We start from the raw sequence: 27,909 nt of genomic DNA on the forward strand, positions 1-27,909 counted from the left end.
AAGCGGAGTGGAAGAGATGAACGGGTGGATATTCCTGGTGGAAGCCTGTGGATGTTAGCAGGCAGAACTTCGGGATGAAGTTGCCAGAACATTGGTCAGTGGATAGGCCTGGGTTGAAGCCGGTTGACGGCAGTGGATGAGCTCGCTCCTTAGCTTTTTCTCTGTCTTTCTCTTGCAGGGTCCGAAGCTTCCTCTTCCCCAGGGGGATGCGAGGGACCAGAAGCCGGGCATCCTGCTGGAGCTGAACCAGGCCGTTGTCTCCGCTGAGGATACCCGTTTTGCCTCTTTTCTAAAACCAATAAAAGAATTTTTCCAGAATGGTTTTAAAATGTTGTCTTGTTTGTTAGGGGCTGCCATGGGATTATTTTCCCCATCCCCTCATTATATCTGGGGCCCAATGCCTGGGGTGGGTCTTTGTGAAGTCATGGTGTGGGGCCTTGTGATGTCACAGGAATTGGGAACATAATATTTCTTCATGCATGTGTGAGGGAGTGAGCTAGGGTTCCCTGTCTGAGCTCCTAAGCAAGTATATTATGTGTCGTGTTGGACAGACACAGGAAGCCAGTGAGCCCTGATGCCATTTGGAGAGGGTTGGAGTTGGGTAGCCAAACACTATGGCCACTCCATAACAATAAATGAGACTCACTCCTTCCCTTCCACCACTGCTCCTCACATTTGTTTGCCTAGCCTGGAGATTCAGGGGAGCCCAGCCATTTCCTGGCACAGCAGCTCATTCTCTGAGACCTGGAAAGCCTCATCTTTATCATCAACACCATAAGCACTCCATGGACAGCTCCTTACAGAGTACAAGTGGGGAGAAAATATGCCACTTCAAAGAAGCTTCCAGTCCAACCTCTCACGCCAGTGCCACAACTGAGGAAATGGAGATGGACAATGATTTGGAGATTAGCATACATTAAAATTCATGTGGATCCATGCCATGGATAGATGGCAAAAATACACTAGTACTGGAAAATCTGCTGCTTGACGGCAGTGACTGCCTCTGAGCACCTAGTCCAGTGATGGTGAAACTTTTTGAGCCTGAGTGCCCAAACTACAACACAAAATCAACTTATTTATTTCAAAGTGCCAATACTGCAATTGAAACCTGAATGCTGAGGTTTTAGTTTAGAAAAAACAACTGCTCCTCCACTGCAAGGGTTAAATGCTTGGGTTTCTCTCTCTTTTTTTTCCCTATGGGCACTATTAAGAAATAAATACTTGCTGGTCCTCCAATCCCCCATTGGGCTAGACCGGTAATGGTCGCCATTGCACCCCTCTGCTGGTCCACTGCACCAGCAGAGGGGAGTGCCGAAATCCGGGATCAGGGGATGGGTATTTCTCTATGGCAACTTATGGCTCGTGTGCCCACAGAGAGGGCTCTGTGTGCCAGCTGTGGCATAGGTTCGCCATCATTGTTCTAGGATAACTGTGGCCCTATTTGGAGCCTTTAGACTTTATGATTGCAATAAAGATGGTAATGTCTCTTTCTACCACCTTGGGTTTGACAGGATTGAGTCCTAGTTTTGAAACTGAAGGGCTCCTAGCAAGAAAAATATTGTTAGCATCATAAAGTAGGGTCCAATGCCTGTTGTTGATTCTTTTGAGTCTAAAACCTAAGGGACCTTGTTGGTTTATATATAAGTCCTCTGGATGTCTAAGTGAGGGATTCTAAAATTCTCTACCATTGCCAATTTATGAAGCCTACAACATGGGGATTAATAAGAGTGATTCACTCAAACATAGACATGAAAAAAATAATAAAATGAACAAAATAAAAGTGGACTCAATGTAAACAAAATGATTGATATCAGCAAGTGAGACAAAGGCTTTAATTCTAGTCTATTTCAAACAAATTCCATCATCCCACTTAGCTTCCTTCCTTGCTTGCTTCCTTCCTTGCTTCCTATTTTTTGGCTTTCTCCTAAAAACAGGACCCAAGGCAACTCACAAAGTTAAAACAGATAAAATTAAAATCAGAATAAATTACAGATTAAAAAGCAATTAAGCTACGACAATAATTAAAAATACATCAAGTAATTTAAAACAAAACTTTAAAAACAAAGTTTAAAAAGCTTAGAAAACAGCACCAAGGACAGCCAGAGCTATTAAAAGCCTGCCTGAAGAGGTAGGTCTTCAATTGCCTGTGGAAGGATAAAAGCCAACCTAAGCTCCTGAGGGAGAGCATTCCACAAACTGGGAGGACCCACAAAGAAGGATGCCTCTCATGTCCCCATCAAACATGTCTGAGGGCAACAGGACCAAGAGAAGGGACTCATTTGAAGAACTTAAGGTCTGAGAAGATTCCAGTGGGGAGATATGGTTCTTCAGATAGCCTGGAACCAAAATGCATAAAGTTTTATAGGTGATAACCAACAGTTTGAATTGGGTCGGACTAGTAGCCAGTGCAGTTGTTGTAGCAAGGGTGATACTACTCTCTGTTTCCAAGGCCTGTTCAGTTAGATGTAGATATTCTCCAGCAAGCTTGTAGAAAGTATGTAGTGCTTTAGGGCTTCAGGCTGGATATTAGCTGGTCTCAGAGGTACTAATAGCCTTCTGATTTAAATGCAGAGTGGAATCATGGGCAGGTTACAAGTGAAAAAACAAGCTCTCTATGTGGCTTTTTAAACTTGGGGAATGGCTGAAAACACAGAGAACAGCTCTGTTTCTCTCTCTCTCTCTAAGCAGGGAGGCCAGTCATAAGGCAAGAGCACTGGGAGAGGAAATAGTTTGATTTTGGTGTGAGGGATGGCTTTAATTTAATTTATTCCCATCCATTGGTTGTGGGCATTGTGATTTTTTGGGTCTTCCCCCCCCCCCCATGCACTAAAGGAGTAAACTGTCTCATCTGTATACATCAAGTAGACCTTACAAAAGTCAGTTGAAGGTTGTACAAAGCACTTTTTAAATTACTTTAAGAAAAGCAGTCTGCACATTTCAGATACTTCTCATCCTATCATGTATGATTGATCTCTGAACTTTCACTATGAAAAATAAAAAAGTGAGTACCCGGTCCTTCCCACTTCCTGGTTTCTCCAAAGGGTGACCAAGTTCAGCAAGAAGCAAAAATGGTGACTTTCTGCAGCTGACTTAAGCCATTTACCAGTTACAGCTGACTTCTCTTATAAGAGCTGGTGAACTCTAATCTAAAAAAATGTGTTCAGACATGGCTGAACTACAAATAAGATGATCAATGTTTTGTGACATGAAAATACATTTCTAAGTTATGAATCAGGGCACTGTTTTGCAGATATTCTTGACAGCTGCTCCTACAATACTAGTCTGTGCATATTTTACTCAGAAATAAGTCCTATTTAGTAGGATTTACTGTCAAATAATGAATGTAGGGTTACAGCCCTAATAATCAATTAAGTACATGTTGTCTTTACTAACATTCAATTCTTACTGCCCTTGTTTCTCCTTTCTCTTCTCATCTGGTGTAGACTTGAGGGACATGAAGATACCTTTACATTTGGGCAGGGAGGGAAGAGTTACCTATGAAGAACTGTAAAACACATTCTGTACTGTTGTTAACTATATGAATATATGAGGAGTTTGTTACCCAGGACTTTATAATTGAATGTAAATGGCAGTGCCCACTGTTGTGAACAATTCTCCCTTAGAATTAAAAAGAATGCCAACTCTACTGCAGTGTAGGCTGATGTTCAAAAAACATGCCCCCATTGCTTCACATAGCAAGTTGCGCTAGAGTAGGCCCACTGAATCAGTGGGGATTTAGTGAGTTAATCCCTCTTTAAGTCTTGTTGATTAAAACAGGCCTCTTCCAATTGCAACTGACTTTAGCACTGAAAGTTGTAACTAAAGTGAGCCCATTTGAACCAATGGAACTGACAGAGTTGAATCACCAGATCCTCACTAATTCAATGGCCCTATCTCTAGTGTGACTTACTACACTGAGCAACAAGATTTCAGCCATTATGGTTATGGATGTCTTTGCTCTCTGTTTTATTATATGATCATTTTGTAATGGAACATTCCAATCCCCTCCTGGATGCTTCCCCGAGATATATGGTTCTCTCGGTGTGTCCATATATGACATGTGGCAAAGTGGGATTTATTGTAAACCAGGTAATTCGAAAGACTGCCCATACAAACCAGTCCAAGTATTAGGATTGGTTTCCAAAGGCCCTCCTCACAACCTCGCCGTGAATATCAGATACCCTTGCAGAATCACCACCACGATTGCCCTCCCTAAATTTTTATAAAATACCTCCTCCCACCTGAATTATTTCCAGCAGTACTTGTTGCTGGAATAAAAACAACAAGAAGGGATGTTGCTTCCAAAGGGATTATACTGGTTCACCACACAGCCGGCTCTTTTTGTGTGAATGCCAGTTTTGAGATGCTCCTCGGAACTAAGGCATGGTGGGAGAAGTGGTTTCTGAGGTAGCCTATGAAATTATCCTCTCATCTTACCTTCATTCCAAGGACCCCCTCAGAGCTCGGCTCTTGCAAAAGTGAAACAGATTAGCAGAAAACAAGCTCCATCCTTCTGGAAACATCTCCTTTTCTTGTCCCCCTTGTGACCATACATGCAGATGGGGAAAATACATTTGATGCATGCTTGATAGGGGTTAGTGTGTGTGATGATACTTGAGTCTGAGGTGGTGGAAAAGGAGTGGGTTGTTTCCCTGCCTTAGTGGGGCTAATGATAAAACCTGCCTTTTAATTGGAGCATGTGATGTCTGAATGATCCGGAGCACCTGATTTGGGCTGGGAGAAGTTTGGAGTGGACAAGAAGAATAGATAGCCATTGGTTGCAATCTGAGGGGTAGGGGGGATTTTTAATTAGGAATCCTTATTCACAACAAAAGACAAAGTAATGCACTAAGTAAAGGAGTATAAAGTTAGGAGATAATTACATCCACCTAAATGGAAGAAAGTAAATGGGTAAAACAGAATCCTGGATTAAAAACTGTGGAGTAATATCCTAATATGGACTGCAAATTTACAATTACGCTACTCCGTCCCTCCCTCTCTCTAAATCACTCTTTGATATTCTCAGTTTAGCAGTATTACCAACTGGGTGGGAATTCTCCCTTACAATTGGTAGAACATGTCACTTTTAGCCTGTGGCAACCTCGTTCTATTCATTTGAGAAAACTCCTCAACATCTTTCCCCAGAATTTGTATCTACCTGTTTTGACATGAGTTGCATGACTATTTTTGCTGTTCTCCCCCACCCTAGTCCACATTCTTCACACAGCAGAAAGACAGGAGGTAGCTTTCAAATAAATCTTGAGTATTACAAGGAGATTGTGCTTTGTAGTGTTAACCATTACTGTACTTAAATCATCATCTAAACTTGGTGTGTCTGGCTTTCAAATGCTAATTAGTACACTACTGTTTTGGGAGGTTTGAACATCTGTTCAAACAATTTCATTTGATTGCGTGTGTGTGTGTGTGTGCGCACACACACACCAAAAAAATTAACAGTAGCCTGGAGTTTCTTTTTAAAAGATATGCTAAATTATCTTTTGCTTTCAAGCATTACAGGTAAAAAGTGTTAAATGATCTCTAGGCAATATTATGAATTGTGGGAAACACAGGTTATATGGACCACAGGTTAATCAGTATAGGACAGTGTTTCCCAACCTTAAGTCTCCAGATGTTCTTGGGCTAAAACTCCCAGAAGCCTTCACCATTAGCTGTGCTAGCCAGGATTTCTGGGAGTTGCAATCCAAGAATATATGGGGACCCAAGGTTGAAAATCACTGGTCTAGGAGAACATTCTTATAAGAGGGGTGGATCTGCAGGAGACTGACATTATTTTAGCACAATTTATGTAGGTTTATGCTATGCCATGTAGAACTTACTGAGACTTGGTCCTGTCTGCTCTAATTTGTGGTAGGAGTTTATTGTAAGAGCTATGCTCCATCATTTGGATTACCATTTGTTTAAATGTATTTTGGGCAGCTGTTAGCACACACTGTGTCTTGTAGCAATCCAGCAAAAGGTAAGTAGTTTTTTTTATATAACCTGTCATTTTGCTCCATATATAATGATAGAGACCCAAGGCAGGTGTTTTTATGATGTTTTGACAAGTAATTTTACCAGATTCTATAAAACCTCTGTTCCCAACTCCTTGACTGTGCAGTATGCAGATATAAGGCCCCATGGGATCCTAGCTTCCCCAGCATTTTGGATAAATATTCATGTAAATGCTGCTCAACTTTGTTGAGTGAGGTGCCATTCATGTATGAGTTTTAGGTTGTTCTCTTAAATATTCAGCAAAAGCAGGTGCACTTGACTGCACTCCTCCCTCAAATGTGTCTCATTCATCTGGTGTTATCTTGCTTTGTAAATCTTCTCCCACCACGTCCTCAAGCTTTCTGTTTTGCCAGGTTTTATATCTGGCCAGGAGAAAAAGTATATGTACATTTTATAAGCTGAGACTTTCTTAGTGGGAGCAGGATTCTGAACAGTAGCAGCAGCAAGAGGCAGAGGCAAAGCTGAAGGAGGAGCTGAGCTTGGCTGCCGCTTGGCATGCATCACGGCTGCCCATTGACTGTGACTCCAGCACCGCAGGAGAGTGAGTGAGTGGGGCACAGTGCAGCACAGGAAGTCAGGGCGGAGGCCCTGCCTATATTTGGGGAGGGGGGAAAGGCATTCCCTGGGTGGCTCTCTGGAGGATGTGCTGGCCCAGAGGGTGCCCGCTGATATGGGCACTTGGGCTCAAAAGGGTCAAAATTGGGGTGTGTGTCATACATGGGAGCGTCTTATACATGGAAAAATACAGTAACATGGGGAAAACACTTCCAGAAGATAGATTAGGAGTGACAAAGGTGACTTCATCTTCATCTTAATATACTGTTTTGAAGCTGGGGAGCATTGGGATTCCATCTGGCAAGGATCTCAAGAGATGACAGGCTATTGTACTTAGGGAGTGTTTATCAGTGGCTCCTTCTCAAACTGGGAGTACAAGTGGAGTACCATAAAGCCCAGTTTGGGGCCTGGGGACCTTAACATTTTTATTAGTGACTTAGATGAGGAGGTGAAGGAAATGCCTATTAAATATGTGAACGACACACAATTAAGTGGAATGGCTAATGCCCTAGAAGACAGGAACCATATTCAAACACTGGGCTGAAAAGATCAGAATGAAATTTAACAAGAATAAGTGCAAAGTTCTAGACCTAGGGAAAAAACCCAAACACAGTTACAAGATGGGGGATACTTGGCTCTGTAGTCCTACATGGAAGAAAGATCTTGGAATTGTAGATCACAAGCTGAATATAAGACAACAGTAGAATGCATCTGCAAAAAGGGCAAATGCTATTTTGGGCTGCATTAACAGCAGTCTCCAAATCCCGTCAAGTACTATTTGGCACTGGTCAGGCTTTATCTTGAGTACTGTGTCCAGATCTGGAACTGCACTTTAAGAAGGATGCTGACAACTGGAACAAATTTAGAAGAGGGCAACAAGGATGACTGGAAAACAAACCCTATGAGGAAAGACTGAAAGAACTGTGTGTGTTTGGCCTTGAAAAATGAAAACTGGGGGAGATATGATAGCACTTTTCAAACTCAGTAGGACCCCCTTATCCATGGGATCAGTATCTACTGTTCACTTATCAACAGCCTGAAAATATTAAAAGAAAAATCCTAGAAATATCTGATTCTAAAGCTGAAGGTACCAGAACTAGGCACTAGAGGGAGCTAGAGGCTATGTTATGTACAGATTTTGCTAGAGAAATATATTTCCATTATGTTGCTACCAGAACTGGTCACTAGAGGCTGCCAGAGACCATGCTATGTATAGGTAGAGGTTCCCCTTGACATTTAGTCCAGTCGTATGCGACTCTAGGGCGTGGTGCTCATCCCTGTTTCCAAGCCATATAGCAAGCGTTTGTCCATAGACAGTTTCCGTGGTCACGTGGCCAGCGCGACTAGACATGGAACGCCATTACCTTCCCACAATGATGATACCTATTTATCTACTCACATTTGCATGCTTTCGAACTGCTAGGTTGGCAGGAGCTGGGACAAGTGACGGGAGCTCACTCCGTCGCGTGGATTCGATTTTACGACTGCTGGTCTTCTGACCTTGCAGCACAGAGGCTTCTGCCATTTAACTCACAGTGCCACCACATCCCTATGCTATGTATACCATTTCCTATTAAAACACTGTTCATTATAATTTGCATTTTTCAGCACATGCGGAGCAACTTGGAACCAATCTCCTGTGGATATGGGGGTCCTACTGTACTTGAAAAGTTTTCATACAGAGGAGAGGGAACATCTATTCTTGATCATCCCAGAGTGCAGGATACATGACAATGGGCTCAAGTTACAGAAAAAAACACCTTTGTGTTGATGCAGTACAACAATGGAAATAATTACCTCAGGTGGTGGTTAGTGTTCCAACCAACACTAGAGGCATTCAAGAGAAATTTAGACAACCACTTGTCAGATACAGTATACTATAATTTGTATCGCTGCATTGAGCAGGAGGTTGGGCTTAATGGATTTATTTATTTATTTATTTATTTATTTATACCCCGCCTATCTGGTCATTGCGACCACTCTAGGCAGCTTTCCAACTCCATTATTCATTGATTTTAACCGAGGTCCTGATTCTTTATAGTCACTATTTTTTAACCTATTCTTGTCCCTGGTGAGATAGGCTTTCCAGTTAAAAGTCTGTAGTGTGCATTTACATGCATTGGTAAAGATGAGACTCTTCAGGGGTGTTGTATCAGCCCCACCAGTTTGATAACGCAGCCATCAATAGCTTTATCCTCTATAAATCACAGTCTTCCAGCTTGCTTATCCGAATTTTCTCATTTTGCTAGCATTAAATAATGCATCTGTAAAGAGTTATTACTTCTTGCAGTTGTTTTCACACACTGGGAAAAAAAAAGATTAAAAAAAGCTGAGTTGCTGGTGTTGATAGCAGTATGTTTGTGTGCACACCTGTGCATGTATCTGCAAATCTTATGCACATGCACTTCTTATGTGGACATATGGATGCAGACTTATCAAAGATCTGAGCCTCACCTTAATCTTCATTTCTTATCTTCTCAGCGTAAGGCTTTCTTCTCCTTCAATTTTTTTTAAATTTGAAAAGGCATTACTACTGTGTTCCACAGTCCTCCATCTATTTACTTTTTCTCAACAACCGTCTCTCCACCTTCATCTCCCGAGATCAGGGTAAATGGTTTATTTCTTAAATTCTTTTGCCAGGAATTGCAATAAAGTAACATCTGAGGTTGTTTAAGCCCTGGATTGATGAGATCACTGGAAATGTGGCCTGATGAAGCGTTAGGCACTGTACGTGAAACGGCCATCTGTCCACTGCTCACAACCAGTCAAAAATGATGTTTAAAAGCAATGGGTGAGAAATGCAAAGAGATTTGTAGAGATACAAAATAAGCCCCAGCCTTTGCGGCCTTTGTAGCATCTGTGAATTTCTCTACGTCTCAAGAAAACCTTGACTGTTCCTGTAGATTAGCTTCCTGGCTGCTTTAAACAGCAAGAAAAAGCTACACTGGGACTCAATATTGATCCCCAGATGGTGTGCAAAATGAGCATAACGGGCACTCTGATAAGTAGAAGGAATCTAGCAGGAAAAGCAAACAGTGGGAGCCTAAGAGGCAATTTTGGTAAATGAAGGCTGGCATTCTAGTCCCATTTACTTGGAGGCGCATTCTACTCAACGCCATAGGACTGATCCCTAAGTAAGACATGCTTAGGCTCAAGTGCAAAGTCAGACCTTGTTCTCAATGATAAAGTTTGTGTCAAGCAAAGCTGGCCAAGTCTTTGTTTTTTGGAAGAAATCCCTTCTTCTGCCAAGGCATTCTTGTACAGGTGTTTGAAAATTCTGTTGTTTCTCATTGGCCTACTTTAGTCTCTTTTCTACTAGATGTGTTGGAAGCTGCCTTACAGCAAGTGAGACAATTAGTCTATTGTTTTAGCTTGGTGTTGAATATACTGAGCGCCACTCTCCAGGGGGACAGGAAATAATCCTTCCCAGTCCTATCTGGAGATGCCAAAGACTGAACCAGGTCTTGCTCAAACGACCCTTCTAACCCCTTTTCTTTTAGGAATACAGGAGCTATACTGCCTTTAAGGAACCACGGAAAGGAATGCAGCTTTGGAAGCTGGAAACAGATATTACGCTGAACTACAAAGAGCTATGTTGGGTTAGATTAGTAGTCTAACTGCTGTCGTACTTTGGGCTAATCTACGAGAGATCCATAAAACAGCTGCTTTCTTTGTACTCATATTAGGTGTTGTGAGCATGCTAGGGCTTATAGAAAGCCTGAATTCTGTGTAAGCAGACAACTTTGGTTCAGCGCGTAAGATGCTCCTGAGTTTTCTTGCAGCAGCAAAGATAACTTGGGAACTTTGGGGGTGTCTTCAGTAGTGATGAGAGACACGAGTCGTCTTTTGCTGATATTATTGAGGACCATTTGCAGGTAAGAACACACCTGCAACTGGCAGCAGAAATCTCCAATTCAAACTTTTAAAAGGAGATGCCGATTATAAAATGGCAAACATTCCATGTTTTAAAAATATTTCCTATCAATATAGTCATCGCTTCATATTTTATTACGTCCTTCCCTGTCCCCAGATAATGTTCTATTGTAATTATATCTCAGGGAGACATATGACTTTTATTCATCTGAGATGTTGACCACAGAGTTTGTTCCCTGCAATTAATTTTATGTTTTATTTTAGAATTCATGCCAAAAGATACGGGGACATCTATTCCAAGGTCTTCCAATCTATTGAATATTAGCTTGGAAGTTCTCCAATTAAAGCTGATGACAGATATATGGTACGTGTTGCTTAGGATGAACCTGTAGCTTTGGAAAAAAAAGATGGTTCCCTATGTAAGTGCAGAGAAGAAAATGACACAAGTAGCCCTTTTAATCCAATGATTAATTAATAAGAACCATTCTTTGATTGGCTACATTAATAATGGCTCAGCAGTTTAGTTATCTGGCTGCGGAGCCAGAGGATGGGAGTTTGATTCCCAAACTGTGCCTCCTCGACAGGGACTGGATTTGATGATCCATAGGGTCCTTTCCAACTGTGCAGTTCTAAGATGATGATGATAGACCTCATAATGAAAGATCAATAATCATGTTGAGGAAACGTTTGAATGAAGAAGAAAAGCCATAAATAGTTGGAAAAATGTAGGGGACCAACACTCCCCCCCCCTTGTACTTTGCTAATTTCTTTTCATATAAGATGTTTATTTTGCTACTTTTCAAGGAGCGTCTTTCCTGAATCTTCTTTGTCATTGAGTGGCATTTTGGCAATCTTGTAAGCAATAATTGCTTTTTGTTTCCTTTTCTGTTGATGTTGCTTAACTAGGACTTTGAATTTTTGCAAGTCTTATTTTCAGGATAAGCCTGCATAGGATGGGCTAGTATTAAGATACTAATTAATTGGTTCTGGAACTATTCACAAAGGGATTGTTTTGTGATTGTTATTTACTACATTATCTCATTATGTATCTCTGATTTAAAGCATGATCTAATGCAAATGCATTTTTGCACATTCTTGTAATTTTTAAGCACTTTGGTAAGCTATGTTCACATTTTGCATTTAAAAGTAGCAAGGCTGGAGGAATCTGATTTTGTAATTAATTTGCATTCACTTAGTGGCTGATATTTATAGTTTTTGCTAAAGACACACATATAAATTTTCTGCTGTAAGCCATTTTAGATAATTTTCTATCTCATTGTACCATTGCTTTTCTCAGAAATAACTGTCACCGCTTCATTTGCTATAATTCAAACATTATTGCTTTTCTAATAATCATGCTGTACCTGTTTCATTAGCAATACATTAAATATTATTTATACCATGATTTTCAATACAATATATATTGTCCAAAATTTTCTTGTACACTTACACAAATAGCATAACTTTTGGAAGAAAAATGCTTCAAGTTAAGAAGTTGGTATTAATATATAAAGTTTTTATACAATCTGGGACCAGATCACCTCAAGGTAATCTGTATCTGTCTCCCACATACTACAGTCTTTGAGGCCTTCAAGGGTCTGGTTGTTGTTGTTGTTGTTGCTGCTGCTGCTGTTATTGTTAACTGCTTCAGGATTTTTCAAATGAGTAGTAGTATAATATTCTACAACAAAAGAGCAGGATCTGCTGTGGGCCAACCAATGGATTTTCTTTTTCTCTCCGGCAGTATCACCTAGTTAGTCAAGGGGCAGGATAAGCTTGCACTCCTGATGCTTGCTACTTCCAACCTAAACCCAAATATAACAAATTCCAGAAGGGACAGAAGCCTTGCTAGGATCTGCTCCTCTTCATCCATGCTATCTTTTCTATAGAGGACTTGCAGGAGAAAACATTGTACCTAGATTTCCTCTCTCTCTCTCTCTCTCTCTCCCTCCCTGCAGTTTGTCAGGGTTGTACCATAACATTGTACTGTGGCAGCCTTAATGAACCAATAGCTGGGAAATACCAAAACTAAATAGTATGACTCAGTATGCGACTGGTAATGTTCATGGCAGTTTCTTAACTAGCCTCCAGAAGTTAAGTCATTTGTGTACATATGCAAGAGGATTTTGGCCCATATATATTGCATTGGAAATAATACTAAAAGTACTGTTTAAAGTGTGGCTAATAAAATGGGTGGGATAATCAGTGTGGTGTTGTGGACAGAGTGATGATGGGCTAGAACTCAGGAGGCTTGGGTTTGAATTTATACTCAGCCATGGAAACTCACTGGGGGTGTGGAACTAGTAAAGTAACTCCTTAACATTTCATACTTACTTTGAAATCCCTATTAGGATCACTATAGGTTGGTTCTGACTTGATGGAACACAACAACATACGTAACAATGAAACAGGTACAGCATGGTTATTAGGAAAGCAAGAACAGCAACCTGTCAGCTCAGCAGAAGGCAGGTACCTAAAGTAGATTATTTAGCCCAGAATGTGTGTGATAAGGCTGCAGTTGCCTGGTTGTCACATTGCCCAATTGGTAACTTCTGAACCAGCTTCAAAGGAAAACTATAGCAATCCATTTTCAAGATCATCAGTGTGCGGTTCACCATGGCCAGGCTGTCCCCGACCAGGAATAAAGAGCACTTGGCACACCATCCTAAATGGGTAACAGCTGTTCCTCACCACTAAAGTCGCAAGGCAATTTAGCAACAGTGCTGAAGCCAAGACAACCCCAAAGCTATGGATCTGTTTCTGTAGGTGGCTAATAATTTCCCAAATACATGGGCTCAGAGAACACTAGTTCACAGTGCTTCCACTTCAGCAAGATTCAGCTTCCACTTTTTAGATTTCATCCAATTGCTATGTACAAGCAGGACTCCAGATTGAGTACAACCTTTTCTGATATAATGGCAAAATAGCATCCGTGAACTGAAGGCATGTCATACAAGCCTCCTATTGACCATGTACAATGGCATTACAGAGGTTACGTGAACAGCAGATACAAGGTAACTTGAGACACGTTTGCCAGGATGCTCATATAGTCACTCAGTGCTGTTCTCTCTACTGTAACATGGACTGCCATAAAACAGTACACTCAATTCCCAATTCACAAGTAGGATGCAAAAGCACACTATAGTCAATGGTTTAGAAAACTGCCAAGAAACTAAGTGAAGAGCTACATCTTTTCTGTGTCTTGTTCTGACAAAAGCAGCACATCACGATGACCGCAATCAGTGCCTTCCCATAACTGTACTGGAATACAGGTTGGAATGGATCAGGATAATCAGTAAGCACCAAGGACAACTGTAGTTGAGTCATTACCTCCTTCTTCATCATTTTGCTGCAAAGGTGGGTATTTGGCACAAGGTGGTACATATAATAATTATTATGTCCCATGAAGTTGATTCCAGCTTATTCTGGATATAAATTACTTAGATATGGTTTATTGGTCTTTCCTTCTGTCAGTGCTCTGCTCTGAGACTGTATAGCTTGCCATAGGCTGCAGAGGTCTCATGACATATAACCTGCATAACTCCATCAGCCACATACCCTAGGTAGCTTCAGGTGGTCCCTTTCTCAGGAGGCACGGTGGGGATTCACACTCTTGACTCCCAGATTTCCAGTCAAGTGCTCCAAGCTCTTTGGACCTGGAGTTTTACAGTGTACCACTGAGCTTCTATGGTGTAGCACTTACTATAATGCTCCAGATCCATAGAGGTTATTTTTCTAGTAGTGGTTGTACTGCCATGATCCCTTAAAGGTACCAGGCACCAATTCCTCAGACAATGATGTAGTCTCCATTTGTAGGAGCAGACAGGGATCAAGGATAAAAACAAAAGCAAGCATGGATCAAGAAGACATCAGATGGATCAAACTACTACCAGTGTATAGCACTTCAGGCCCCAGAACCTGATACCGAGGTCACAAAACCAAGGAAGTTGTTGTTTCAATCACCTCTTTTGGATTGATTTCAAAAGCAGCACTAACAGAACTGTGAACACAAGTTCTTTTGTCTTTAAAATCACAACAGGCCTCTGTGAGATGCATCATCACTTTTGCTCCTCTAACATCACACATACTTGACTCCGCAACAACAAAGATTCCTAGACCAATCCGGTGTTTTTTTTGTTTTCCAGCATGTTTATCCACATGACATTTAGTATCTTACCCCACCCTCTAGTTTTCTTACAACAAAATGTTTCAGAACAACAATACATTCCTTTTCAAAAGTCTGATGGGCTGCTACTCCTAGCCAGCCATACTTGGTACAGCTAGATGACGAGTGAAGTGGCTTTGGGATCATCACAGGCAGTCCACATTCTGCATAACTAACCTCAGGAAGAACAGGTTGTTCCTGAGTTCCAATCATTTTGAAAGCTTGTACATATTCAGAAAAGGGAATGAGTTCAACAGGGCCCCACCAAGGCTGTGCACACCTGTCCTGGTGGACACAGATCCATAGGTTAGTTGTAAACCTTTTCTTCCTTGAAATAATATGTACCAGCTGAGCTTGAGTACATGTCAACTGAGTGTTTGTGTGCAACAACATGAAATTTAAGTACAAGGTTTGAAAACAAACAGGCAATTGTCCTGCCAGAGTTTATATCCCATTGTTAACTTGTGATCTTCCCCTGCCAGACTTACAAGACACTAAGGTCTTAGGATTTTGTCAGCTCACTTCCATCCATACTCAATCAGTAGAGGTGAGGGAGGCAGACACATATGTCCTAGGAATGGCAGCTGTTAGACAACATGTTTCTATGCATTACTTCCACTTATCCAATTCCTATTGGTCCAATTCCCACTTAGTAAAAAGTTGTATTCTAGCAAGGGAAACTGTATTTTTAGAGAATTTTTTAAATGATAGTACATCTCAGGCTTAACTTCCTTAGCTTTATAGCAGTGTAGAGGTTCCAAACAAGTGAGCTGTTGAATGTAATTCTTGTAAAAAAAAAATTAAAAAGAGGGGGGGAAGATATTTTAATAGAATTTATCCTTATGGGATTTATCTGCTTGGCTGATCAACCACAGAACAAAATTTTAATCACACATCCCATCCTTCACTGCATTCTTTCATTCCTTGGTTGCATCTCATCAGTGCAGTGAGATGTGCTGAGTTTTGTTTTAAATACAGTACTCAATCAGTTTTCTTTCCTATTCGCCCCCCCCCTTTAAAAAATTACTCAAAACACATGCAAAATTCTGACTCCTCTTTTCATGACAAGCAGCACTTAGGAAAGACATTGTCTTTGTAGCAAACAGGAGCTATCAAGGTGTTTATGAGGGGTGCTGAACAACCCATGACGACAACAAAGGAAGGGAAGTGCTGAAGCAGGCCAGGAGCATGTTATGGAAGATAATTATTGCCAGTTGTTCATTATCTATCATGCTATGGTTAAGTGAGTTTTATCGCTTTTTATTTGCATTGTAACTAGAATTTCTCTGCTAGCCGCATGTCGCTGCTGTATCTTTTCAATATCTAAATGTAAATCTGTTCTGGCTGCCTTTAACAATTCAACTGGGAGGAACAAAACACAAAGGAAACAAAGGCAAGTGTGTCACTTGCAACAACTGGGGGACTGACAGGTTTTGCTACACACATCATTTGCCATGTAAAATATTGCGTTGGCTGCATTGCAGCTACCGTGGCAGAGGCTTAAATTCCATGACTTCATTAGCAGACAATTTCATACCTATATTGGGCACCTGAATGAAACCAATACAAAGGCAAATGGTTTAGACTGAGAACATTTTCAGGGGAGTAACCCCAAGGAGTAAAATGGGATGTGGCAACCTATGAGGATGCATGGAAATGAACTGTAAAAGACAGAAATGCAACATTATCCTAAATCAGGCTTACTTGTACAGCTCTGTAACCTACCTTTACATTCTGTGATACACAATAGGTCATAAAGGTTTTAAATAACAAAATAATAAAAACTCTTATGTCCCACTGAGTTTGCTAGCACTTACTGTATGTAAGGCAAGGGTCAGAATGGGGTGTGTGTCTCCAGATGTTGTTTGCCTGAAATTTCCATTAGCTCTAGCCACCATAACCATGAGTGAGGTTTCATGGAAATTATAGTGCATCTGCATCTCGAACACAGAACTCTTTCCTGCTCTGAGGCAAATGTTCATAGGTTGGTAGCTGTAGCCTAGCTTTGATGAACAACCTTGAATCTAACACAAAATAGGATGGGTGCATAGGTACATGCTAATCCTGATACCTCTACAAGGCACATGCATGCATCATAGACAAGTTCAGACACTCGCTAGCCATCAAACCTCTATACCTGTGCCTGCACAGGATGAGATGGAGACCATGTGAACCACAATATCTGTCCTGTGTTTCTTCCCCGATTCTGGTTTCTCATTTTGTTCTTTAAAATTTGCTTGATTTTATTTGTACTCATGGAACAGTGTGCCCAGCTTTGTTACAGTTGTGTTTAAATAGTCTGCTACATATGTCCTCTGACCTGAGAATTACCAGAGAAAATTGATCAATGAGAACCTTACAATATTTTAGTAGTCATGGGCATAAGACTAATGGAGGAGGTTTGTCTAGTCATTGATGGACATAACCACCTGTAGGCTACAGGAATTGAGAACAGTTCTACAAAGCATAATCCAAATGTTAAATATGAATGAATATGCTTCTGACACTAGTATGGAAGTCTAGATGTTACTTCATCTTCTTTCCAGCACTAATACTGACATGAGGAGTGTGATCTGTGATTCCAATAGATGCCTTCCTGTTTGTTTGACCAGCAAGCCGGGTGAAATGAAGTATGTGTTTTTCCTATACAAAACAATCTGCTGATCTCAGTATCAAGAATAGGTGGCTGAAGCAGAAAGCTGGCACTACACATGTTGCAGAATGTCATGTGGACATTGATATATTTAGTTTAGAAAATGTTTTATCACCCCTTGTAGAGACACGACTCAGATAAAAATTTAAAACATTGTGAAGAATAAAACAATGATAAAAACATACAAATGACATTAATAACACAATAAAAATATAGCATGTCAAAGCATACAAACAGTAGTTTCCTCAATCTAATTAATTAAATGTCTCTCAGGATAAAAGTGTCTTAGGTCCAAAATAGATGGGAATCCATTCATGCAATTAAGAATGATTTAACTAACAATTAATTCATTCCTTAACAACAAAGACCATAAAGAGTAGAATGTTTCAACTCTGCATCCTGATGCAGTCCAGATCTGATTGGAGAAGTCCTCACCCTTCACTTTTTAAAAGCAGGACTACTAATTGCATGAATGGGGTTTCATTCAGTCTAGTCTGGCCCTGAATCAGACAGCAGATGGGAAGATAACAGGCTAAATGGACCCTCTAATGTATAGAATTCCTGGTCTAGGTGCAGCCCCAGAGATGTCTTGCTCCCACATCCCACAAAATCATAACTCACCCACCATCAAAACATGGAGAAGAGTCTGGTTTGATTTTGAGGAGTAGTCAAACTCATATGGGAGGAGACAACCATTTGAGTATCCTGGGCCAAGATATGAAGGACTTCAAAGGTAGTCATCCATCCTGTGAATTGTTCTTAGAAATGAACTGAAAATTACTATGAGCTGTTGTGGAGTAAGTGTTGAGTGCATTGTAGTAATCCAAGCTGGAAATAACTAAGGCATGTGTCCCTGTGGCCAAGTTTGAATTTCCCAGGAAGTAGCATCTGTTGCTACCCAGAGAAATCAATGCTTCAGATAATTTTTTCAGATAACCTTTTGATTTGAAATTTGAAGCCCCAAGAGAGATGGGGAACAACTGGAATATGGATTTCATCACAATTCCCACTGAGGACTACCAGAGCTTCATTTTTAGGAAAGGTGCAACTAAAAAGAGAGGGAGAATAACTTTGATTTTTAAATCCGATTGTACACCCTCTTTGTGAAGTTGGCCTCCCTCACTTCTGTCCTTCTACTGGCAGGCCAAAAGCTTTCATTGCCTGGAGGTAACTGGCACCAGAATGGATGGTTGAGTAAGGAGTCAGAATGAGGGCTGCTGCACATTTTACTGTTTTCTGATGTTTTTGTTTTAATATTATGTGTTTAGTTTAATTTTAACATTACAATTTATTGTATTTTTCAACAATAAGTGTTTCAAATAAACTGTCTTGTATCTTCACATTAGGAAGAAGGCGGGATCGAAACAATAAAACAACAACTAAAGGACTTGAAATAAAATTTGACAGTATCAGAAGCTTACGACAAACATAGGCCACCACTGAGATATATCAGCTGGAAGATTGTACCCAAATTTATACCTGCCAACTCAGAAGTCAGTCCCACTATGTTCAGTGGAACTTGTTTATTGTGCACAGACTTTAGCCCTAAAAAGCAAAGTATCATCCCATTAACAAAAGTAGTGACTTGCATTCTGATTGCTAATTAAGGCCATGCATGCTGCAACTGAACCTCTCCATGATAATTCATGCCATCCAGTTCACAATGTGAAGTAAATTCTCTGCAGAGAAACTCTGACATCTTCTAGGAAATTGAAATGTGTGGTTACAATAAAAATATCCCTCCCTGCCCCCAAAACGATTACGTGTTGTGTCATCTCTTGAATGACTAAATTCAGCTGGAATAAGCCAAGCCTTGAATAAGCCAAGACTTCCATTAGCTCTTGTTTGTAATAAAATATGTGGGTGTTCTCCTTGTGTCTTAGTCACAAACATTTTATCATCATTAAAAGTCTAATCACAGCAAGTTCCACATGGAGTACTATAAATCAGGTGTCCTGTTTACTTGTCAAATGTGCCTACAGCATCAAGGATGCTGGCATTTTATGAAAAAGTTACCATTTCACTGTATTTGTCAGCCTATAAAAATCCGAATAACAAATTGTTGTTGTTTATTTGTTAAGTCATGTCTGACTCTTCGCGACCCCATGGACAAGAGCATGCCAGGCCCTCCTGTCTTCCACTGCCTTCCACATGAATTGGTCAAATTCATGTTGATAGCTTCGATGACACTGTCCATCAGAATAACAAATAGCCTGCTACATTCTCACAGAGTAAAATATTAGCACCAAGTTTTTCACAGTCATCAACAATTAGTGACTGGATCATGAAGAAACCAAACAATCAGATCTAGTTCAGTAATTACAGTGGGGTCTTGACTTGAGAACTTAATCTGTATTGGAAGGCGGTTCTCAAGTCAAAAAGTCTGTAGGTCAAGTCTCCATTGACCTATAGTGCATTGAAAACCGATTAATCCCGTAACAGGCCGTTTTTGTTCCATTTTGGTTTTTTTCTGGTCTGTAAGTCAATTCTCAGTCTGCAAGTCAAACCTAAATTTTGCGGCCAGAGAAGTCTGTAACTCAAAAAGTCTGTAAGTCAAGCCGTCTGTAAGTCAAGGGTCCACTGTAGATGAATGGGTTAAAATAATAAGATGCATTTGTACAACTTGGAATAATTATACAGAATGAGAATTTAGATTGGGCTGCTTCCTATGGGAAATGTGTATTTAATTCCAAAGGAAAGCAAAGAAGAAGTAGTAGTAGTAGTAGTAGTAGTAGTAGTAGTAGTAGTAGTAGTAGTAGTAGTAGTAGTAGTAGTAGTAGTAGTAGTAGAAGAAGAAGAAGAAGAAGAAGAAGAAGAAGAAGAAGAAGAAGAAGAAATGAGTAAATGTTACATCATGTTGGAATAGTTACCCTTTGTGTATTCTGATTCTGAACTCTGGTTTAAAGGTTTGTTCCTTTTTTGTGCCAATTAAACATCTCTAATTGTTATCATTGCTACTGATAAGATAAGCAGTGGTTATAGGACTAAGAAGGAAGAGACCTGGGGGTTCTTGCCTACATGTTGATTTGTACTCATGAATAGGATCTTATACTAGAGAGCCTACACTTGAACAAACCTTGTTGTCACTTGGGTGGAGAAAGTGACAATGGAGGGGGAAGCTAGCCAGTTCCCTCCCAATCACATTGACAAACAATGCTGCATTCTAAAAAAAAACCTACAACTCTAATCTGACTCAGTGTATAAAACAACTTCAGATTTAGTTCAACATATGTTTATGTGAGGAAGTTTGTTTTCATCTGGCAACCAGTGGAGGATGATTTGTGAGGTGAAACAGGGCAATGCACCATGTCATGTCCAGCCAGCCCACTTCTACTTGCTTCCTTACTTGGTCCCTGCCTGTGTTCACTTCTTGTTGACATCCCAGCCTCATCACACTCTTGTAACCTTCTTCAGGATTAGAGGGGAATGCCTGCCCAGCCGAAAATTCTCTGCTATTGCTTTCTTTACATGAGGACAGAGCAGTTCCCAGTGGCAAATCCGGATTCATGCTCATGAGCAGAGCCTACATCTAAGCATCAGCCACTCTTCAAACTCTTCCAGCATTACATTAAAGAACATGGGGCACGGTCCCTCCGCAAGCCTGCTGAGGAGTGTGAGTGTGTGTGTGTATGACACACAGAGAGACAGAGACTCAGAGAGAGAGAGAGAGAGAGAGAACCTTAAGGCATCGAGTAGAGTCTCATTGAACAGCAGAGGGAAGCAAATCTCAAGGTGATCATAGTTGGAGGGAGAAAAAAAATACTTTTGTTTGTGGTGCACTTTCAAAGGCTGGGTGTCCATCTCCACTATTTCCTAGTTGGCGTCATGGCACATTTTACAACCTGTGCAGCTATCAAAAAATGGTATCCCCTCTGTCTAGCTTTGGACTGGCATGCTACATCATTAGCAGGTCTTTACTCAGATTCTAGACCTGTTGACTTTTATTCCCCTCGTAGGTATTTCTACAGTCAGGTGGTCCAGAAGCAGTTCCTGCCCTCCTCTCAGTCCTTGCTTGCCCTGCCTCTATATGATCACAAGGAGCTGTCCATAGTCCTCACACTGTAGGCCTGAAATCTCAGAGATGCCCACTTGTGTCCTGATTAGAGATGGCGGACTCATATTTGTCTCCCGGGGAGATGAATACGAAGGCCTGATGAAACCCTCCCTCCACAACTGGCCAATCAGCAGTTGTATAGAGAGGCTTGTTATCCTGCCCACTCACCAGACTGGTCAGCAGCACAGGGAGGCACAGAATCCACAGCCAGGCTACTTCCACAGTTGATGTGGAGAGAAGAAGGACAGCAGCATGCGCCATGCTGTAAGCTGTCAGTGGATGCCCAGTTGCCAGTGGGTGGTGGGGTAGGGTTTAATCAAGCTGGCCGGTTGTGATGGCGGGCTTCATATTTGTCTCCTAGTGGAATCCTCCATCTCTAGCCCTGACTCTGCCTGTCGCTCCTGTCTCTCCCTCAACAGTGGCTGCTCTGCCCTTTCACTAACCATAGGATGCACCAGTTGCTACTAGTGGAGTGCTCTGCTCTGTATTTCCTATCGTCTGGACCTATAGAATACAGTGGTGCCTCGCTAGACAGTTACCCCGCATGACAGTTTTTTCGCTAGACATTGGCTTTTTGCGATCGCTATAGTGATTCACAAAACAGTGATTCCTATGGGGGAATTTCGCTGGACAATGTTTGGTCCCTGCTTTGCAAACTGATTTTAGCTAGACGACGATTTTGACAGCTCCCTCCGCACTCGCAAACAGTTGTTTTCGGGACCTAAGTTTTGCAAGACAGCGATTTAAACAGCTGATCGGCGGTTCGCAAAGCAGCTTTCCTATGGCCGATCTTTGCTACACAATGACGATTCTTCCCCAATGGAACGTATTAAACAGCTTTCAATGCATTCCAATGGGGAACTGCTTTTCGCTAAACAATGATTTCGCTAAACAGCTATTTCAGTGGAACGGATTATCATCGTCTAGCGAGGCACCACTGTATTAAAAACTTTAGAGATGGGCACAAACTCAATTACAAACTGGACAAAAACATGAACCTGGCTGGTTCGTGGTTCAGTTCATGCAACCTGTTTTGCTGAAATGAACCAAAGTGCCAAGCTTTTTCCACTTGGGGCTTTGTTTTGCTTTGGCAAAATGGATGCCCACCTGCTCCCTTCTCACTGCCCCGTCACCTCCTTACCTGATCCTGCTGCTTCTTCCTCCATTACCACTGCCACCATCACCACTGCCATCTTCAGAGACAGTGGGCCAGCTTCCCTTTCAGAAGCCAGGCCTGCTGTCTCTGTGTATGTGCCAGCCTATAGGAAGGGAAGCTGGGCCATCTGCTTCTGCACATGCATCCACCTATCAGCTGATAAAGTCTGCCTCCTGGCAGGGAAGATGCACTGTTATCTCCAAAGATGGCAGTGGCAGCAAAGGAGGCGGCAGCAGTAGAAGAACCAGGTAGGAGGGCAACAGGGTCTGTGGGAACAGAGGGGGTGGAGGCAGTAGGTTCCCCTCTCCCCAGGCATGAACTGGAAAATAAACAGCAAAGCAGTTCATTTTTCTGATGGTTCTGGGATGGTTTGCAGGTTGCCACAAACCATCACAAACCACTGGTTTTCTGGTTCTTGCCCGTCTCTAAAAATATAGGTAATAAAACTGATAGAAAAAAATGTAATCTTACTGGTGCAGTGCCCTATTAATTGTCATTTATTCCACAACATGCTCATTATTTCAATTATGCTTATTTTCTTTTCTCTTCCATAAAGCCTTGCAATTAGCAAAGCCAGAAATGCCCATACACTGCTGCTTGACATTTCGTTGTCAAAAGAACTTAGATTTCATAGCTCTTCGTTCAATCTTGCAGTTGCAGGGAGTTCTGCTGAACATGCAGATACAGAAAAATTGTAATAGGCCAATTTTCATCTAACTTTACATTTTGTTCCCTGTGCCATCACTACCATTTCTGTAACTTAATCTCTTCCTCTAGCTTTATAAATTGAAAGAGGCATTTGCTAGTGAAACCTGAAAGCTCTCACTCTGACCATATGCATATCATATCGATGTCTTGTACTGTATACATATGAGCCTTACCCTTCACCATTCATTCACCTTTATGCAGTGCAACAACTTATCTCTTAGCAGGAATGTTTAGGTTTTTATAACATGTCCTCACTGGTTAATGCCCCCCCCCAATTTTACAAGAGGTATGCACATCTCTTACTTCTTCATCCTCCTATAGCTGTTGTATGATCCAATGTCCTATGGGTTTGTGTCCCGTTGTGTTCACTACAATTCATATTAGTTGAAAAACAGCCCTGACAATTGTTTTGTATTTATGTGAAAAGTGATTAACTGATGAAAAAAGGAGTCAGCTTCCAGGGTTCTCCCTTTCTTGGTGTCACTTTGTGAATGCTAGTGAGCACAAGATGGTATCCTGTAGACCAGGGGTCCCCAACCACAGGAAATGGGATCAATATTGAGGCATCTCCAGGCATTTCAAATCATGGATACAGAACCATAATATTCCACATTCATAAACTGGAGGGTGTTTTAGAACAACTGAGTTAAATAGTAGTGTATATTATATCCTCATGATCAAATCAGTTAGGGAACTAATCAAAATGAATTATTTTTTTCTGATTCTGTACAAGCATTTTTCTTTTTTCTCTGTGTTTGTTGGTATACCTATGAACCTTATGTCACAGTGATGGCAGCTGTACATGTACTCAGTGCTCAGACCGGTGTGAAGCAGGCTATGCCATTACATTTACATAATGTCTCAAGAGGAGTTTTAAGTGTAAAAGGTAATGTTTGCATCAATTTATTTTCCATTCTTGTCACAACCATTAACACAAAATCAATTTATGTTGTGGCATTTTCAGTTCCCATTATGATCTTTGTCACAAGAGGAGGTTTTTAATCCCTTCATAAATTCTGAGGAAGACAGCTGCGTAATACGCACTAAATACATTATACATTCTGTAATATGACCTTTTCACAGTTCTACAGTTTGTCTGCACGACCACTCCTTTTCTCTCTCTCTCTCCTTCCTGCATTCTCTCTCTTACTCTTCCCCCTCCCCAGCTTTTCACAGTCTGAGTAGTCTAAGGGAAACTACCCAGACTGTGAAAAGGACATGAGCAAAATGCTAAATCTTTGCCAGGTTAACCTCCCATCCTAAGCTATGCATGGCCATCGCGCTCAGTTGTTTATATGGGGGTTAAGATAACACTTCAGAATTGAGTCTTTTTTTATTTGGGGAAGATTTAGAGACCTTTTAAATATGGGTATTTTGTACATAGGGAGACACATTATTTAACATTTACATGGATCACTACAGTGGTGGCAAGATGACTATTATTTCTAGCATTTCCTTATACCACTGTAAAGTTGCAGTGGTGAAATGGAATGTGGGGGATGTGGAGGTAATCAAGATCCCCTGCAGTAATTTGCCAGAACAACACTATGCCTTGGGACTTGTGAAACGAAGTACCATAAACCATTCCTTTGCACAGCTATTGATATCAGACCAGTGCTGATAAAATAAGAATATACATTTCATTTCTACACAATGACTGAAATCCTGTCGCTTAGCATAGTAAGACACCACTAGAATAGGCCCATTGAATCTATAGGGATTTAGTGAGTCAACTCCTCTACAAGTTCCATTGATTCAAATGGGCTTACTCTAGTTACAATGTACTACACTAAGCAACGGGATTTGGCCAATAACTATCTTTTCATGTGCTTTCCCCTCAAAGCAGAGTTGCCATTACTCTTTGCAATGGCCCCCACATTTTTCCCAAAGCATATTTTTTTGAAATTGGAAGCAGTTGATTGAAATGTTAAAACACTGTTCTGCCTTTTGCAAAACAAGGAAACATGTCCAGGCAAGCCCCATCCATAATAAGTATTTTGGTTTTTTTTAGAAAAAACACACAACCTTTATGAACAGAATAAAATCTGACTTAACCTGTGACATCACTGGCAACACCATGATTCAGAGCCTATTTTACACTTCTGTTTGGATTAGGTGATCACACAGAGACCATGGGTTATTTCGATGCCCCTGTCTACACTGGCCCTTCAATTTGATGCAGTTCGATCCATTCCACAGCCCACATCTCCCCTTCCTTTGATTCCACCCCAGCTCTTTCTTTCTAATTCATTGTAAAACTGGTGGGCTGTTTAAAGTGTTACATGGTGCAACGGAAAAAGGACAGGTTTACAAAGTTCTACATAATAGAAACACACACATACTGTTGAAATATAGTACTTTGCCATAGATCCTTGAAGTTATTTTTATTTCTTATCAATTTTGATCTCTTTTTTTTTCTGTGTGCAGAGGTGATCCAGCACTAAATTCAATCATTGTTGTTTTTTAAAATTAAAAATACTTTGGGACAACTAGGGAGAAAGATCATGGTGGCAGGTGTTCCTTTTGTCCAAAACGTCATGCCCAGATTAATGCATCACCAGAATACCATCCACAGTCATGACCCCATACTTTCAGAGGATGAAATCATTCTGGCTTGGAAAAAGCAAAATTCCCCCAGTGGCAGAGAAAGGAACCTCCACATTGGGAGCAGAAAGAGCTAGACTGATTTAAATTGGCGTTTGTGTCATATGAACGAGGAAACAAACCAACGAACAAACAAACAAACCCAAATTCATCAATTTTCCACTCAAAACAAATCCTGCAGTATTTGACTGTGTAGTTGAGACTCAGATATAAAAAAGTACAAGGTTTCACATTCTCTTTCTATATTGTTGGGTGAACAGGCTGCATGCTCTTTTTTCCTTTAATCAGTTAAAAATCTCTCAACCAGCATCATGCCCAAGGTGATGACTTTCACGTCTGAGTTGAAAAGAGAAGCACAGCAGTAAACTTTTGGGGTCACACAGATACCTTCCAATTTGCCCTTCCCCCCCTTACAGCCTTTTAAACCTGCTTAACATCTGCCTTAACAGCTGAGAAGGAAATGAGGGGCAGACAGCCCAGCGGCTTACTGAGAATCATGTATGTTACCCTAATTGGTGAAGGCACAATTAAACTGAATGGTGAGTGCACGTTATAGCCACAGGAAGCAGTTGCTGTCCTTATGAAATGTGTGTTCCACACTACCCCTAACCTACACACTTTGACTAGTATAATGATGGACGCCTCTCCTATCACTGCGAGAGGATAAGAACTGGGCTGTGGACAGCAGCTTAGTGGGTGTTGACAAGAGCTTTAACAGAAGCACCAGAAGTGGGGTCAACTCACACATGCCACTTAATATGGTGATTATGGTGAGATATCCATGTAACCCATTCACTCACTCATCACTCACATTACCTGGGGGAAGACACTACACAGAATAACTGACAAAAAAGTGGAAGTATTATGATAACTATTATAATTTGGTCTCCTCCCAAGTCAATTTCTTTATACAAAACACATTAAGTTACAGGAGTTCCTGTGTGCTAACATAAGAAACAATGTAATTAGTAACACAATTATATGATCTCATTGAGATTTCCTTTATTGTTGTACTGAAGTAGCTGATGGCATTCTTATGCTTCTCTTTTGAAAGTTATCACTTTACAGCCATCATTGTAACATCTAATCACTTTACCCTCATTTCCATTTTTGCTTGGCTCCTTTGAGGACCATTTAGGTTCAATTAGTTCTGCAAAAATCTGCATCCAAAACCTAAGGTACTATTCCGGGTATAGCAACCATATATACTGCTTTTATTACTCCTTCTTACAGATTTGCATGTACCATGCCTGCAATAGCAGTGACTTTGTGATTCATTCTTACTCTAAAAAGGAATTCTTATTTATCTTTATTACTATCTCCTTACCCCCATTGTAAACAAGAAACAATAAACTGAAATACTGAAGGAAATACAGAAGGATGGCAGAATCCTTCACAGAAATGTCTTTTGATGAAGAACGTCAGGTTACCCACCTGTAACTGTAGTTCTTTGAGTGGACCACTGTGATTCACACTTTGGGTGATCTGTGCCTGCACGAAGACTCATCGGAAGTTGTAGAGCTTCTGTGGTAGCAAAAAACATATTAGAATAGGCCACTCCCCCCGGTATAGGTACCTTGGCGCCAAGGCTCCCCTTTCAGTTGTGTCAGCCGCCGCTATATTAAGCAGAATGGCATGATAATGGGGAGGACAGGCGGGATGTATGAATCACAGAGGTCCACTTGAAGAACTACAATTACAGGTGGGTAACTTGTCCTTCTTCTTTGTGAATCACACTCTGGGTGACTAAAAGCTGTTTTACCGGGAGGCAGGGTGTCACACCAAGGTAGAGGCTAGAACAGCACGTCCAAAGGATGCATCAGACTTCTGCCAGAGATCAAGTCTATAATGCCGGATGAAAGTGGACCGCTGTGCCCAGGTGGCAGAGGTGCAGACGTCTGGAAGAGGTACTCTGTGTAGGAATGCTGTAGAGGCCACCACTGCCCTGGTGGAGTGAGGTCGAATCACCTTCGGGACTGATCTCCGTGCCAGTTGATACGCGAGGTGAATGGTTGAAGCGACCCATCTAGATATAGTTTGAGACGTCACCCAACGACCTTTGGTAGGTGGCTGGTGACTTATGAAAAGGTGAAGTGAGTGCCTAAAAGATTGGGTGCATTGGACGTAAA

At 41.1% G+C, this 27,909-nt stretch overlaps 1 protein-coding gene and 1 long non-coding RNA gene across 6 annotated transcripts in view; one reads left to right on the forward strand and one right to left on the reverse strand.

Annotated features, from left to right (window-relative positions):
• The window catches only part of LOC140704478 (uncharacterized), a 140,936-nt gene extending 114,983 nt beyond the window's left edge, over positions 1 to 25,953 (forward strand). For all 4 annotated transcript variants that reach the window (XR_013541869.1, XR_013541870.1, XR_013541868.1 and 1 more), the window contains one exon: positions 179 to 25,953. This is a non-coding gene — a long non-coding RNA (uncharacterized LOC140704478). The remainder of the gene's footprint in view (positions 1 to 178) is intronic.
• The window catches only part of SPOCK1 (SPARC (osteonectin), cwcv and kazal like domains proteoglycan 1), a 646,684-nt gene that overhangs the window by 64,688 nt on the left and 554,087 nt on the right, over positions 1 to 27,909 (reverse strand). The window lies entirely within an intron of this gene.

The sequence above is a fragment of the Pogona vitticeps genome, chromosome 2 (assembly GCF_051106095.1).
Source record: "Pogona vitticeps strain Pit_001003342236 chromosome 2, PviZW2.1, whole genome shotgun sequence".
NCBI classification, from domain to species: domain Eukaryota; kingdom Metazoa; phylum Chordata; class Lepidosauria; order Squamata; family Agamidae; genus Pogona; species Pogona vitticeps.